General features: G+C 50.1%; 1 protein-coding gene across 1 annotated transcript in view; it reads right to left on the minus strand.

Annotated features, from left to right (window-relative positions):
• Rap1gap2 (RAP1 GTPase activating protein 2) overlaps positions 1 to 14,731 on the minus strand; it is a 270,799-nt gene extending 256,068 nt beyond the window's left edge. The window contains exon 1 of the mRNA XM_023719944.1: positions 14,697 to 14,731. The gene's annotated coding sequence lies outside the window, so the exon portion shown is untranslated. The remainder of the gene's footprint in view (positions 1 to 14,696) is intronic.
• Between the last annotated feature and the right edge of the window lie 1,153 nt (positions 14,732 to 15,884).

The raw sequence follows: 15,884 nt of genomic DNA on the forward strand, positions 1-15,884 counted from the left end.
AAAAAAAAAAAAAAAAAAAAGAAAACATAGGGCCAGCTCCTTGCCCACCCTCCACCTGCTCAGCACATTCATTCCAGCTAGGTCGCTCCCAATCCTCCCTGACTATAGAGCATCTGGGTCCTTTCCTCACCACACTGGGCCAGAAAGCGGGAAGGAGCGCCCTCTTCAGGCAAGTGTGGGTGGTACAAGGAGAACAAGGAGGACTCTTGTCTATTTCTAAACGGGCAACCAAATTGCCCTCTGGCGAAAGACACAGGGTAAATTCTGTTTCCTGACACTGAGATAAGCAGCAACCACCTGATGTCAGAACATATAGATTTCATCCCTAGTCTGACACTGAACATGGCTGGGGAGGCCACTTCAACACCCTCTGCCACGGGTTTTTCACGTATAGGGATAACTTCAGTCATTTCTTGAGAGCCGCCCACATAACACTAAGTAGAAAAGCTACGACTTATCTTTGCCAAGCCCTGTCCAAACTGCACATTCACAGATGAAACAAACATCACCACTTTTTTAAGCCATAAGCTTCTGGGTGGGTTATTATCCAGCCCTGGATAACCCAAAAAGTGGCAAAACCTGAATTTAAACCAAACAATCTGGCTCTGGGTTCTGAGCCCCTGGATGCTCTGCAATGAGTTCTGCCATGCAACAGAGCACAGAGGAACCAACTAGACTAGGGCTAGATCTGGAGTCAGATCAATCTTCAATCATTAATTCACATATTCATCAAGTGTTTATTGGATCTGTACTGGGTTCCAAGCTGTCTGCTAGCTCTGAGGATAGTTAGATGAGTAGACAAGTAATAGTAAGGTAATAGTTTTATTCCACTTACCACTTACAACTGCATTTGCTTTCCTGGTGAGTAACTGCCACCTCCGAGAGGTTGAACCTTCCCCAAGACACAAGGCTGTGGATGGCAGGGGCAGAATTCAAACTCAGAGCCCCTGCTTTGAACCCTCTTTTTTTTAAAGTATATTTGGTTGTTACAGGGTCTCACTATGCAGCTCAGACTCATAGTGATCCTACTGTATTAAGCCTCCCCAGCACTGGGATTACAGGTGTATGCCACTATGCCTAGACTCTGTGGCCTGCTCAGCCTGCCCTGGGGGCAGGGCTGGAGCAGCATGCGGTGCCAGGAATGGAACTACAGTCCCTGTGCTTGCCTAAGTTTGCCTATGCAGGTGCTTTGATCTACTGCGCTATCTCACCAGCCTCTCTTTTATTAATATGCAATTTTTCTATTTTTTGTATTTAGTTTGTTTGCATATGGTACTGGATCGCACTATGCAGTTTGGACTCTAGTGATCCTCCTGTTTTCAGCCTCTGCAGTGCTGGGATTACAGGTGTGTGCCACCATGCTTGGACTCAGTAGCCAGTTCAGTGCACCAGGGGATGGAGCTGGCACAGCATGTGGTGCCAGGGATCAAACCATGGTCCTTGTGCTTGCCTAAGCACGTGCTGATGCTGCTGAGCTATCTCGGTGGTCCAATTTTTTAAAAGAGAATTTTTTTAAAGTTAAAAAAATTAGATGCCTGCAAGCAGGTACAGGGGCCAGGGGCTCAATCCCCAGGCCTGCCATGCCGACCCCACCCCCAGGGGACACTAAGATGGCAATTGAGACTGGGCCTGGTGGCTCTCACCTGTAATCCCAGCTCTTGGGAGGCTGTAAACAGGTGGATCACTACAAGACCAATCTAGTAGTGAGACCCTGAACACCTTGTAGACCCTTCCCTAAAATACAAAAAAAAAAAAAAAAAAAGAAAGAAAGAAAAAAAAAAAAAGAAATAATACAAAATTACACTAAATAAAATGATAGGAATTCAACAGTGATTGTTATATTGTATATTGTCTTCAAATTAGTTGCTCACCTTTTATCATTCTTTAGAGAAAGCTCACAGTAGAAAAGGCTCCAAAAGAAGGTATTGTTGGATATGAGACACTGGCCAGCTGGGCTGGGGTAAACCACAAGACTCCCCCTGAATCCCTTAACAATGTCCAGGAGACGAATGGCCCTAGACCAGAACAGTTTGGCTAGAGCTTCATCCTTACAGTATATTGATCAATAATCCTTGCCCCTTTGAAGGAAGAAGGGCTTGGAAAAAGGCAGGAAACAGACAGAATAGGCCATTCCTGTTGAAGTTCCCCTTTCTCTCCCCACTGCAGTCCTCCCCCCAAGGACTCTGCACACATGTACAGTACAGGGGATCCTCCTGGACTAGGAGACAGTGGGTGGGGAACGAGGGACAGATCTGTAGTCTGGAGAACATCTAAACCAAAGCTTTATCTGTGGTCAGGCAGATCCAGGCACCAAGATGTACCTGCTGGTAAAGGAATAGCCTGATGAGTGCATAGATGAGGAAGCCAAAGCACGGAGAAAACGAAGTAATTTGCTCAGAGTCCTGCTCATAGTAATTGGCTGTAAGTGGCTGTATCTTCCAATGATGGCCACCATGCCCTATCACCTGTCCCACATGCTCCTCTTACCCTGTGATGTTGAGGCCCCTCCACTGAGAGAGAGGTCTGTGTTTCCTCCAAGTGGTTCTTTGGGTCTGTGAGTTCGACAGAAATGATGCTGCTTCCCTCCCAAGAGCAGGTGAAAAGAAGCGGAATAGCTTCTGCTGGCTTTCTCCCTTGAGATACTTGGCCCTTAGTCCAGCCATCACGCTGGGAGGGAGCCCATCTCAGCACATAGGAGAGTGCGTGGAAAGGCCACATGGAGAGGGATGGAGACCCCGTGCCAACTGCTAGCATCAAGTGACAAACACGAGCAAGCAAGCTTTCCGAGTCCACACAACACTGCTAGAGAAGACATGACTTACCCTTGCCAAGCCCTGTTTACACTGGGCACATTCACGGATAAAACAAACATCACCACTGTTTCAAGCCATAAGCTTCTGGGTGGGTTACTATCCAGCCCTGGATAACCCCAAAAGTGGCAAAGCCTGAATTTAAACCAAGCAATTTGGCTCTAGGGCCTGAGCCCCTGGATATTCTGCAATGAGTCTTATTACGCAACATATAGCACAAAGGACCCAACTAGACTAGGACTTAGATTTGGAGTCAGATCAATCTTCAATCATTAATTTGTGTATTCATCAAGTGTTTATTGGATCTGTATTGAATTCCAAGCTCTCTATTAACTCTGAGGGTATTTAGGTGAGTAGACAGACACATTCCCTGCTCTGGGGTAGTTGTAAGGAAGTAGAGGATAAAAAAGGGATAATTTGGGGCCAGTGAGATAGCTCAGTGGACTAAAGCACCTGCTTAGGCAAGCTCAGGGGCCACGGTTCAATCTCTGGCACCACATGCCCCATGCCCCCAGGGCAGGCTGAGTGGGCCACAGAGTATGGGAATAGCAGTGCACACCTGTAATCCCTGCACTGGGGAGGTTGAAAATAGGAAGATAACTATGAGTCAGAGCTGCATAGTGAGACCCTATAAAGCCAAATACATTTAAAAAGGGGGGAAAAGAGGGGAGGGAATGATTTTAGGCAGGTATTTTTTGCTACAGGCTGTTACAATCCAAAGGGAACCAGATTATTGCAGAACCCTAGTTTGTTCGGGGGGAGGGGTTGTTGTTTTGTTTTGGGTGAGTTTTTTTTTTTTATTTTGTTTTGTTTTGTTCTGTGTTGTGTTATTTTGTTTTTGAGATAGGGTCTTGCTATGACCCACTAGGATGGGTCAGGTGGGCAGAAGCAGGCATGCACACTTCTCTGAAGCATGCCAACACACGGGCCACTTCTGCCCTCCTTCTGAAGCCATCCTGAACTCCTCTGTTCAAGCCAAGGCTCAGGCCCATGTCTTTCAGAGCTCAGGAGCACATGACTGGAGATTAGACTGGTTGTCATTCCCCAGGGCTCATGCAAAAGGCCATGGACATCCACACATCTAGAGGGAGAGAAGTGGCTTCCCCAAAGCAGGAGGGACAGGGCAAGGAAACCTGAAGAGAGGGCAGAACTGGGTATGACACCAGACACAGAGAGCCTCAGGGGACCAGGAACCCTGCTGGGGTAAAGTATGACTTGCTATCCTTACGCCCTTCAGAACCCTGGAGAGCACCCAGCAGGTGGCCAATACACACACCCAGCATAAGCACCCAGGAACAAGTCCAGAGCATCACAGTGCACATGTAGAGACATGCTCAGAAGAACCACACATAGCCATATGGAAATGAAGAGGCAGCAGCTGCAACGAGGCCTCTAGGCCATGCATGCCACGAAACAGATGTGCACACACACAGGGGCACCTCAGCCCACCTGACCACCTGCCTCTTCCCACCTGCTCTCCCGCATTTCTAGCCACCTGACCAGCAGGGCCCTGACTGGGCCAGTGTCCTCCAGGACCCAACACATGCTGCCAACTGTTGTTCCAGATCTGGCAGGGCCAGCCAGCAGGTCTGTTATGATCCTAGATTTGAACAGTTTGGCAGTCCTAGATTTGATCTAGGGAACAGTGCAAGGCAATCTGGTCTTGAGATAAGACCCAAATTCAGAGCCAAAGCTGGGCAGGGGCAGGGCCTCAGCACAACCTCCATTTCTTGTCTTTCACCTGCCTCAGAAGCCCCTCTGTTTCATATTGTGAGCAGATGGCCAGGAATCCCTTATACCCGTCTGCAAGCCCTAAAGAGTAGTGGCAAACAGAGAAAAACAAAAACACAAAACACATGAAGAGCAACATGGCAGGATGCAATCAGACATGAGGAGCACTTCCTGTTGGGGACACACCAATGCGTTGAAATAGGTAACACAGGGCCATCCCTGAAATACCCTCTTTATCTGGGCACGGTAAGCCCAGCATTCGGAGGGCTGAGGTTGGAGGATTAGGAGTTTGAGACCAACCTCAACTACATAGAAAGATCCTGCTTTTTAAAAAAGTTCTCTTTAAAAAGGGAGTTAGAATACTAGAGAGGTATTACTATTCTTAGTTTTTACTAAGCTTACTAAGAACAAAAGCTACCCCCAACTGCAGAGGTCAGAATGGTGCTTAAACAACTAAGTTAAGACATCGGCTGCTGCATCTCCTCAACCTTGGCAAAATATGACCTTGTCTGAGGGCAGAGGGATGGACACAGTGAACTTTGCAATGCCAGCCTGAGCTGCACTGCCTAGACACCTTCCCTACTGTGTGACTTCTCCCAGAGGGGGCAACACTGCCCAGGTTGGGAGACAAGGGCCACCTGGTACCATGGCAACAGGCCTTGGCTAAAGCACATCCACCACTTCCCCTATTGCTGCTCTTGACAGGACCTAAGTGTTTGCAGATGGCACCTCCCCAGTCGAAACAGGTGGTAGCCCAGGAGGGGTAGGTGGACACATTGTAATAATGGGAGTGGGGGGCTTGTGGGTGCTGACCCCTGAAATATGGTGCCTGCTCTGGCTCATGCCCTTGGCCTCCCTAACTAACCCTCAGCTGCTCCTTCCCATCTCTCCTGCCACACCACCATTTCCCCACCCACACCACCTCCAATCTGGAGTCACTCAGCCCTGATTCCTCCGTCACCCTTGGCCACCTCCTGCCAGCCTGCTCTCCTCTCTCTTCCTGCTCTGCATTCTCTCTAGCCCTCCCCCGCCCCTGCCCTGTACTCTCCACTCACTGTGGCCCAGACCAGTGCCTACGACCATCTGCCGGCTCCAAACGCCAACATTCACCCTCCCTCCACTCCTCCTTCAAGCACCTGCTTCTGAGCTGCCTGCTGCCCTCATCCTCCTCTGCCCACTGCTGGGCTCCCAGGTCCCATGTCCTCCAGGGGAAGGACAGCCTAGGCACAGGGAACCACTGTCTCCATTCACTAACTGTGAAACAGATCCATAGAGGAGGAGGAAACTGGGCCAAAGCCCTAGAGCAACTGACCAGCTCATGAGTTTGGCACTTGAATCACAGATTCTACAATCAGAAGGAGTCTTTAGGGGGTCACTTTATCCAGGCTACTCCTCCACTTGAATGAATGAATGAATGAATGAATGAATGAATGAATGAATGAATGAATATCTGCACCACCAAAACTTGTTGTCTTCCCAGTTATAGGACATACCCTTCCCTGTACACCCATGCCATTGCTGTGTTCAAAAACTCAATACCTAACACTCATAACACCCAGTTAGGGGCACTGAGACTCAGAGAAGTTAGGTAACTTGCTCAAGGTTGTGCAGTGTGGACACCTCATTGTGCCACTTTGAACCCCCTCAGCCCCACCTCCTACCCCAGCCACTTCTGCAGTGACCAGTCCTCTGAGCAACATCCTCCAGGTGCAGCACGGCAGTGCTTCACACAGCCCACATCGGGGTCTACTTTGAAGCTGCAGTATGGGATGCCCACAGAAAGCCACCTGACGTACATGTGCAGACAGGAAGCACAAAGGAGTTAGTGTCCATGCAGCCACCCTTTCCCAGTGGGGGCCCCTCAAATGGACGATAAAAATATTGCCTCTTTGCTTTGCTTTTCTCCTCTACATACTTTTGCTTCCCCAAATCACTTCCCAAATAAGTTACTTGTGAGCCTTTCTCCCAGGAAAACAGGAGGACACAGGGCAAGGGCGGAGTGGAGCTGGAATTCAAACCCAAGTCTGAGTAACATGAGAGCATCACCAGGAGAAAGGTTAAGTCTCATGCCCAACCACTGCAACATAGCCTTCACCATCCTCCCTGCCAGTATCCCTTTCCTTCAGGTTCAAGTCATCCCAAGCCTCTGTGGTTCACCACACTAGACAGGGCAGTAGGAAAAAGACAGGGGAGGGCTGTGAAGTACCTACCTTGGAAGGATCACTTTTCGGGGACTAAGCCCATCTCCTACCAGCCTGCTCTCCTCTCCCTTCCTGCTCTGCATTCTCTCTAGCCCTCCCCTGCCCCTGCCCTGAACTCTCCACTCACTGTAGCCCAGACCAAATTACCTCAACTTTCTAGGCTATGATGGGTCCCATTCAATGTGCCTTGGCCAGATCCAAGTTCAGCAGCCATTTCATTCCAGAAACATCAACACAAAAGGTCTTCAACTCCAGTACCATGCCCCAGTCCTGTTCCCCTACTTTCTAACATCTGACAAGGGAGGTGCTTCCCAAAGCCTGGGCAGGGGACCAAAAAGTCACCCAGCCCTAGACTCAGGCAAGCCAGTGCCCTTGCTTATAAGTAAAGGTAGAGCCTCCCTCAACTCCTGCCCAAGCCCTAAAGATGGTCTGGGACTTTCCTGAGGGAAATCCTCATCCAGATCTCACAGGCCCTGAGTCACTGCTGTCTCCAGGCCCCAAGCAGCTGTGCAATCTGTTTACTCCTGAAGGTGCCAGGAAGAACCGGAGGGAAAGGCCTTCTCCTCAACATAGGAAACTGAGACCTGCGAGGTTCAAGAGATGCTCCAGGGTCACAGGCATGAAAGGAAAACGAAAGCCCAGGGATACCTGGTCCCAAACAACCCTATTATTTCCCAGTGAGGCCCACCAAACTGACACAGATCCCTGAATTCAGAGCCCAAACCCCATTTATACCTAAATGTCCTTCGGGTTTGTTAAGAAGGGTACCCTTCAACCAGCTCCCAGATCTAAACCCACAGCATCTGAAGTGGCAAAGTCACAGTGGAGTCCACACAGACTCCCGGGGGCTCCATACCCCCACCCAAGGCTGGTGCTGTCACACACACTCACCCACCAAAGGCCTCTGGAAACGAGCACCAGGATAATCCATGAGAACCTGTCAGCCAGCGCCCCCAAGCACACACATCTCAGCTCCTCTCCCTGCAGCAGGAACAGGTTGGAGTGAGGATGGCTGGGGTTTATGTTCTTGGGGAGGAGGGGAGGGACAGAGGGGGAACCCACCGGCCCAACTGCAGGATCCTCCCAGAGTTCTTGGGGTTTTTCCCTTGTACCACCCCTCACCTTTAAACACCCACGTCTGACCTCCGTCTGGTCAGCTTCTCTCTGCAGAGACTCAGCAGGGGCTGGCCAGCGTCTCACTCGCGCACGCACACACCCCTCTGCGTGGATGTGTGTGCGCTGCCCCACCCGGCAGGGGTTCCTGAGGACAGGCACCCCAACTCGCAAACATAACCCCATACCTTGAAGGGCTTGCTCCAAAGGGTCCGGCACTGAGCTCGCTCCCTAGATGCTGGGTGTCGTTTGCAACACACGCATTCACACCCACAACACAGACGCCGGCGCAGCGCTCAGTCACACCCAGGACTCCCGAGCTGATCCTGGCTGTCTATGGAATTACAGCCCAGACCAGGAGCCACTGACCTTCTCAGTTGGCGACGTGGACAAAATGTCAACAGTCAGTCCCAGCGGCTCAGCCCGCCAGCGCGAGAGGAACACAGTGTGCTCCCAACTCCATCCGGACCGAGCCCCCTCTTCCTGGGCGCCGGGGTTCCCTCGCAGCCCGCCCAGTCGCGTGCACCGTCACCGCGGCGCGCACACGCGCACAGGGGCCCAAGCTCGGAACGCACAAAGCTGCGCCTCGCCGCACACCTGGCGGGCGCGCCCCCGGCCTCGGGGCTGCGCACACGCAGGCCCCAGGGTCCGTCAGCCGGCGCCGCTGGGTCAGCCCTGGAGTCCTGCGTGCCCGCCCCGGTAGCCAGGCACCGCCGCAGCACAGCTACTGGGAAGGGGACAGGGTGCGCTGTGGGGACCGTGGCGCCGCTGATCGCCAGCGGTGGCTCCTCCTGAACAAAGGCGCGGGGCGGGGCGGGGCAGGAGCGCCCAAGGGACCCCAGGGAGAGTAGGAGCAAGAAGCCCGCCTGCACCTGAGGTTCTTGGAGGATGAGAGCGGAGACTCTGAGGAAGGAAATATGCTGGGGCTCTCTCCGGGAGGAGGTACGGGGTTGGGGGAGGTAGGGTGGCTTCCAGGACTGGCCAAACCCTAGAAACTGCCGGGTCTTGGACCTGGCAGCCTGGAGCCTGCGTTCCTTAACTCTGCAGATGTCCTTCTGAGCTTCTGTCAAACCAAGGATGCCCCTGAACTTTAAGAGTCTTCTAAGCCAACCTGTAGGACCTTTGGGTCTCTTCCTCTGTAACCTCCATGGAGGGCAGACTCTGATTGTAGCTTGCTCACTTCCACTAACAGAAAGCCCACTCCCTCGGGCAGCTCTAAAGGCTGGACTACTCTCCTTTAATTGTACAGAAATTTTCCTCTCTTCTGTCGGTCAGGGCCTCACTGTGTGCTGGACATAAAGACTTTTGCTTCTAGAACATGCCTGAGGACTTGCACTTCCTGTTTCCCCTGCTGGGAAACCTTTAGAAAACATGTCTTGTGCTTCCTGGCTCCTGTTCAACCCTCACACTAGCACCCCTATATGACTGCTCCACTGTATCCCCAGGACTCAGGTCAGATGTCACTATCCCAGGGAGCCCTTCCACCTCTGCCAAAGTCTGTACACATCCACTGGTTGTTCATTATCACAATGCTATGCTTTAGTTTCTTCAGCAATCTGGTCCTCTCGGGAAACTCTCCTGTCTCTGTGTTTACATGCTAGGATCTGTCTCTCCCAGTTGGATGTGAGTCTTGTGCAGGCCGTACTCTCTTCTGCCTTGAAGACCACTGACCCAGAGGAGGGCCACAGTGAACAACTGTGGAGGGAAGGAGGGAGGAAAGAAGGGAAAGAAGAGGAAGAGAGAAAAGGGGAAGGATGCAGACAGACAGAGGTGGACAACCCAAAGCCTAAGTCCTTTCAACAGTCTAACCCTGAGATACAGGACCAAGAAGATAGCTCAGCAGCATAAGCTTGCCTGGAAAGCCCAAGGTCCTGAGTTCAATCACTGATACAAAAAATAAAAAAACAATGACCCTGAAATACAAACTGCCCAGCTATTCAAGGTTAGCCAGTCACTGTCCACTGAATACACGGACAAACGAGACTTTGTCTTGAGTCTGAGCCTCACAGCAGCAGAACTTTCCCTTCTCTCACTCTTGGCCTTCCTGGAGCATTTCAATTCCAAGATTCAAGTGTTTTCTTTGGTAAGCACCTAAAGCGTAGGGCCACTGCCAGACGTGGTGGCTCACATCTGTAACCCAAGCACTCGAGATGCTGAGACAAGAGAGCCTCAGGAGTTCAAAGCCAGCCTGTACTACATAATGAGACTCTGGAGAGGGGGAAGGGCAGGAATGAAGGACAGAAAAACACATGAAGAAAGGGGAGCATCATACCCAAGCCCCTCAGACAGCTGATTCTCTGGCCCCGCTGCCTCAGTACAAGACAGGATTAGATACCAACACTGCTTTCCCCTGTATCTCTTAAACTGAATCCATAGCAGACACCTTTCCTCCAGGGATACCTTCCAAGGGCCCCACCCCTAGTGGATCCTTGAAACTGGATACTATGGTTTTTCCTATAAAGACTGTGCCTGGCTTACTGTAGGCTAAAGTGAGTCTTCTCAGAATGTGTAAAGTGGGCTAGGCTAAGCCATAAAAGTTGAGGAGCATCTATATATACATATCAGTGAATTGGGGGACTTTTGAGTCTTTTTACTTAGAAGAAGCATTTTATAGCTTCTCTATTGCTAGTGTTATGACCTTGGCACTTTGAGGCCATCATTAAGTAGAATAAGACTCACCTAAACCCAAGCACTGTGCTACCAAGTCAGTAGATCAGCTAAATGGAGCTGCTATACTAAGTGACTAACAGGCAGGTGGCATACACAGTGTGGATGTATTAGACAAAGGGATGAGTCACTTCCCAGAGGGACACAACTGGGAAAGGTTTCATCAGGCTGCTCAGGATAGGACCCAATTGTTTATTTCTGAAAATTTCCCTGTAGTATTCTCAGACTGTGTTTTCCTGTAAGGAACTGAGTTTTAGTTACAGTAGAAAGCAAAGCCTCAGATGAATTGGAGAGTACTGCACAATACTGTGGTCTAGACTCCAGCTTCCCGGATTTTGGATCCAAATCCAACCATCTTCCCTGCAGAGATAATGCCCTGGTTCCTGACATCAGTATTATCATCAAGTGTGCAGCCCACAGACCTCCTTAAGGTACCAGTACACGTGCTAGCAGGGCTCGGCTGACAGCAGTCCCTCTTCAACCCCCTTAGCTGTGCTGTCCCCCAGCTTGCATTCCCAGGTGTCACCTGGAAGGGATGATGGAAAAAACAGAACAACTACCTCCTGCTATGCACACACGCTCAATTTCTAGTCTAGAACATTAGAATAGAAAAGCAAATGAAGGGGCTGGGGAGATAGCTCAGTAGAATAAGCGCGTGCCTGGTAAGTGCAAGGGCCTGAGTTCAATCCCTAGTTCCGGGGGAAAAAAAAGAAAAGCAAATCAGCTTCCCCTGACAGGATAGGTTTTCAGGGAATCACCCTTACCACCCACTTTTTCCAAACCATCTCTTTCCAAACAGGCTCGGAAATTTGACCAGGACTGATGCTAGTACTGGTTTTAGAGATGGCACTTTTTGTCTCTCTGTAAAGACAAATTATCTTTCCTGTCCCCCACACTCAGAACATGCCTGTTCTCTGAGAGGCATTGTGAATAGCGGTTGCAAGCACTGCCGCTTCCTAGCTGTCACTTAACCTCTGTGTCTGCCTCATCATCTGAAAAATAGAGGAAACAATGGTACCTACATCGTAGCATTGTTATGAAGATTAAACCAATTTATCCCTCCAAAGCATTTACAACATGACACATAACAGGCACTAAAAAAAGTTACTATTCTATCATAAAAACAAGTAGTTGCTAAGCTATGGAAGATTCCGCTTCAAGTCCCCTGGGATGTAAGCTTCCAAAGGATGAAATGTGAAATTATTTTCATCTTGGTTCTGTCCTGTTTTATGATTGCTTTCCTACTCCAAGGACTCAGTTTGGCTCCTGTGACTCTGAAAGGCACTCTTGTTCTCTGGCTTAAAAAAATAAAAAAATAAAAACCAGCATCTCCATTAGCCTCTGACCACCTGAATGGGCAGGAGGTCTCACCTTCCCCCCTGTTGCCTGCTAATACCAGGGGCAGCGTTAGAGCATCCGCTTCACTCTTAGGGCGTGTCTCCTACCAGCTTGCCTACAAATTCAGAGCCAGCATTACATAATGTGCCATTCATGTGGAGGCTATTTAATGAGCTCCTTCCTTGGGCCAGGATCCACACTAGGGCCTGGGGAAGAATAAGCTGGAAAAATCCCTGTCCTGGGGAGTTCACAATCCAGCAGGGGACACAGATAATGAACAAATAAACCAAGAAGAGAATGGCAGGCAGTGGTGTGAGCTTTGAAGAAAAAGAAAGAAGGAGAGAAAAGCTACCTCGTGTCAGGTGGCAATTGGCATGCTGCAGGGCTCTCTAGGTGGCCAGAGCTAAATCAGATTGTGCTCCCTTCACTCGTGCATCTTGCTCATTCACAGAGCAGTCGACACGCTTTTCTCTTTCCCTGCAAGCAGTCATTTGGCATTTCGTTCTTGCTTGCTCACCCCTGCTCAGGCCTCAAGTCCATGGAGTTTTTCTATCTCTTATCCGCACTATTTGAAATCCACTCTCTGGAGTCTGGGGCATCTTACTAAACACCAAGAATCTCTAGGTGACCTGAGTCACCTCTCCCTTGTTTATTTGTTTGTTCGGTTTTTGGTACTGGGGATCGAACTCAGGACATTGTATTTGCTAGGCAGGCACTTAAGCCACTGAGCTATCTCCCCAGCCCTAACCCCAGGTTTCTCTCCCTTGTACATCTTCATTCAATTAATTCTTCCTCATTGGTCCAAACCAGGTGCAGGTTCACTGCCACCTTAGTGCTTCGTGTGCCTTCTGAAAGTGTCAGTGAGACAAAAGGGAGCAGATGTACTGTGCTCAACCATAAAGGACCCCTGGCTGATGTCAGGACAGGTGAGGTGCCCGTCATTGCTAAGTCTTATTGTTGAGGGAAGTTTGGGGAGCTGTGGTAGGAGCATATGCCCCCCAAATCACATCCCTCTCTTTCTTCTTTAAGACAACCACTCCTACAAAGGAAGACTTGTCCATTCTTGGCTGTGTTGGCTCTGCTGATATAGAAGCTGCTACATGACCTAAGGGCATAGCTCAGTGGTAGAGAATGATCTAGCATGTATGAGGCACTGCTTGAATCCCTAAAGCCACCACCACAAAAGGGGGGCGGCTAGAAGTTGCAATAAAGAAGTTTTGATGATGAGTGTTAGAGTTTATATCTAGATATCCCCCTAAAACCTCATGCACACATAGATATGGCTTTGGGAAAGTGATTGAATTATGAGGAATGATACTCATCAATAGATTTGTTCACTGATTGTGTGTGTGTGTGTGTGTGTGTGTGTGTGTGTGTGTGTGTGTGTGTTACTAAGAATCAAACTTGGGACCTTGAACTTACCAGGCGAGTGTTTAAGTCACTGAGCTATATCCCCAGTCTCTCTCTTCTCTCTCTCTCTCTCTCTCTCTCTCTCTCTCTCTCTCTCTCTCTCTCTCTCTCTATTTTTCTATTGAGACAGGATTTCACTGTACAGTTAAGGCTGGCCTTGAACTCCCTTTGTACCCCAGGTTGACCTCGAACTTGCAGCAGTCCTCCTGCTGTAGCCTTTCAGGTACAGGGATTGCAGGCATACACCACCATGTTCTGCTAGTCCACTGATGAGTTTATAGCTAAATGTGATTTGGTAGGTGAAATCTAGCTGGAAGAGGTGGGTGACTGGGGGCATGGCTGATCCATCCCTTCCCCACTTCTCCCTTGATATCCCCCTACCCTCTTACTCACTCTCTGCTTCCTGCCATCACCCATGAGCTTTTTCTCCTCTTCCATGCTCCTCTGCTATGCTGCCCTGCCTTGGAGCCAGCCAACTATGGACTAAAACCTCTGCAAACTATGAGCCAAAAATAAATCTTTCCTCCTTTAACATGTATGTGTCTCAGTGACAAGGCAAAGTACTAAGACAGGGAAAGTTAGAAGAACAATCAGACCACAGCCAGGTCTGGCAGCGCACTTGGAAAGGGGCAATGGGTAGTACCAGATTACCCAGGATGCCTCTGTCAAGACTGTTAATGCTGCTCACACCTATCCACAGCGATGGGGAAGGGGTCTGGGAGCCACAGCTTAAGTTTCTTTCCTCCTGACTCACTTCCTAGCCCTCCACCCAGGCTCAGGATGCCAGCTGGATTCTCTGGCATGGAGGAGGAGACAGACAAAAAAAGTAGGGTTGGTTCAACCCAGATCCAACTGAGGGTGTCAGCTTCCAGCCCTCTTATAGAAGAACTGGATATTTGAGTACAATGGTGAACATCTGTAATCCCAGGTTCTTGGGAGGCTGAGGCAGGAAGACTGCAAGTTCAAGGACAACTTTGGGCAACTGAGAGAGACACTGTCTCAAAATAAACAGGACTGGGCAGATAGGTCACTGGCAAAGTGCTCCTGCCCCTAGGTTCAGTCCTCAGCACTGGGGTGGGGGACCCTCTGATCCTCAGGCATAAGGAACCTCTCCCAGCACCATGCACTGGAGTCATGCTCTCCCAGTGGAAGGCAAGGAGTGCATGTTCAAACCTGTTTTACAGAGGAGAAAAGTTGAGGCTGTGTGTTACCTCCAGTCACTCAGTGTACTCCAGGCTGGATGAAAGCCCAGGCTGATGAACTTTTCCCGGGACCTAGAGGTCTGTGTCCATCACTAAGCGCGAACTTTCTCACTGTGTGTATAGGGACCAGTGTGGGCTGACTGTGTAGGCCCCAGCGGGAGGGGAGGGGGTGCGGAAGTCCGACCCAGGCCGAAGAATGGGGGAAATGCAGAAGGTTCCTTTACCTGGAAGGGGCCTCAAGGTCTGCTCGGCTGAGGATGCGGTGCTGCTGTGGGCTGTAGAGCCACTGAAAAGCGGTGAGTGTCCTCTCCTCAATTCGGAACCGCCCTTCTTGCACATACCTGTGGAGAGGACAGGAGAGAATGAAGAGAGAGGAGCTGCCAAGAGGTCCTGCGGGGGCTGCTCCCACCTGCTGGAAAAGAATAGTCAAGGAACACCCATCTCCAAATATCCCTACTCCCTGCTCACAGGCCAGAAAGCCCCCTTGCAGATGGCCACATTAAAATGCCCTGGAGAGGAAGCAGCCACAGGGAACACATTTCAATGCAACAGATGGAAAAGTGATTTAAAAATTACTTGTCTGGGGGCTTGGGAGATAGCTTGGTGGTCTAAGCACCTTCCTGGCAAGCGCAAGGACCCGGGTTAGATCCCCAATGCTGCATGCCATGCTGCCACATCTGCGCTGTGCAGGCCACCCAACTAAGCAAGGTGGAACTTGCCTGTAATCCCAGCACTGTGGGGGCTGAGACAGGAGAATCACTATAAGTCTGAGCTGCATAGCAAGACCCTGTACCAAATAAATAAATAAAAGATTTTTTAAAAAGTTACTTGTCCGAAGTTGAAAGGGGTTACTTGGGAAGGGGTGAGTTCCCTGTCAGTAGAAGTGTGTAAGCAGAGGGCAGGCAGGGGATTCAAGCATCAGACAAGGGTTAATCCCACAAGTCCCCTTACAAGCTAAGCCCCTGGTCTTCCTGACCACATAGCAGAAGGGCTGCCTGGAGTGGGGCCCAGGAACAAGCAAGATTAGGTTCTCCAGGGGCTCTTTACAGGGCCTCAGCTGCTCTGCAGATAGTTCAGGGGAGCTGGGCAGGGCAACATGAACAGAGGGAAGGGTGGTAGAGTTGGCCATGGTGTCATACATACATGGTGATCCTAGTGCTTGGGAGGCAGAGGCAGGAGGATCGCAATGAGTTTGAGGCCATCCTGGAAAAGCTAGTGAGACTATTAAAAAAAAAATCCAAGAGTGGTGGTACATGCCTGTAATCCCAGCACTCGAGAAGCTCAGGAGGATCACTGTGAGTTTGAATTTGAGACCAACCCAGGCTATAATGTGGCCATCCTGAACTGCATAGCAAGACTGTGTCTCAAAAAGACAAAAAGGAGAAAAAGAAGAAGAGGAAGAAAAGGAGGAG

Source organism: Octodon degus, unplaced genomic scaffold, assembly GCF_000260255.1.
Source record: "Octodon degus isolate 3935 unplaced genomic scaffold, OctDeg1.0 scaffold00072, whole genome shotgun sequence".
Taxonomy (NCBI): Eukaryota; Metazoa; Chordata; class Mammalia; order Rodentia; family Octodontidae; genus Octodon; species Octodon degus.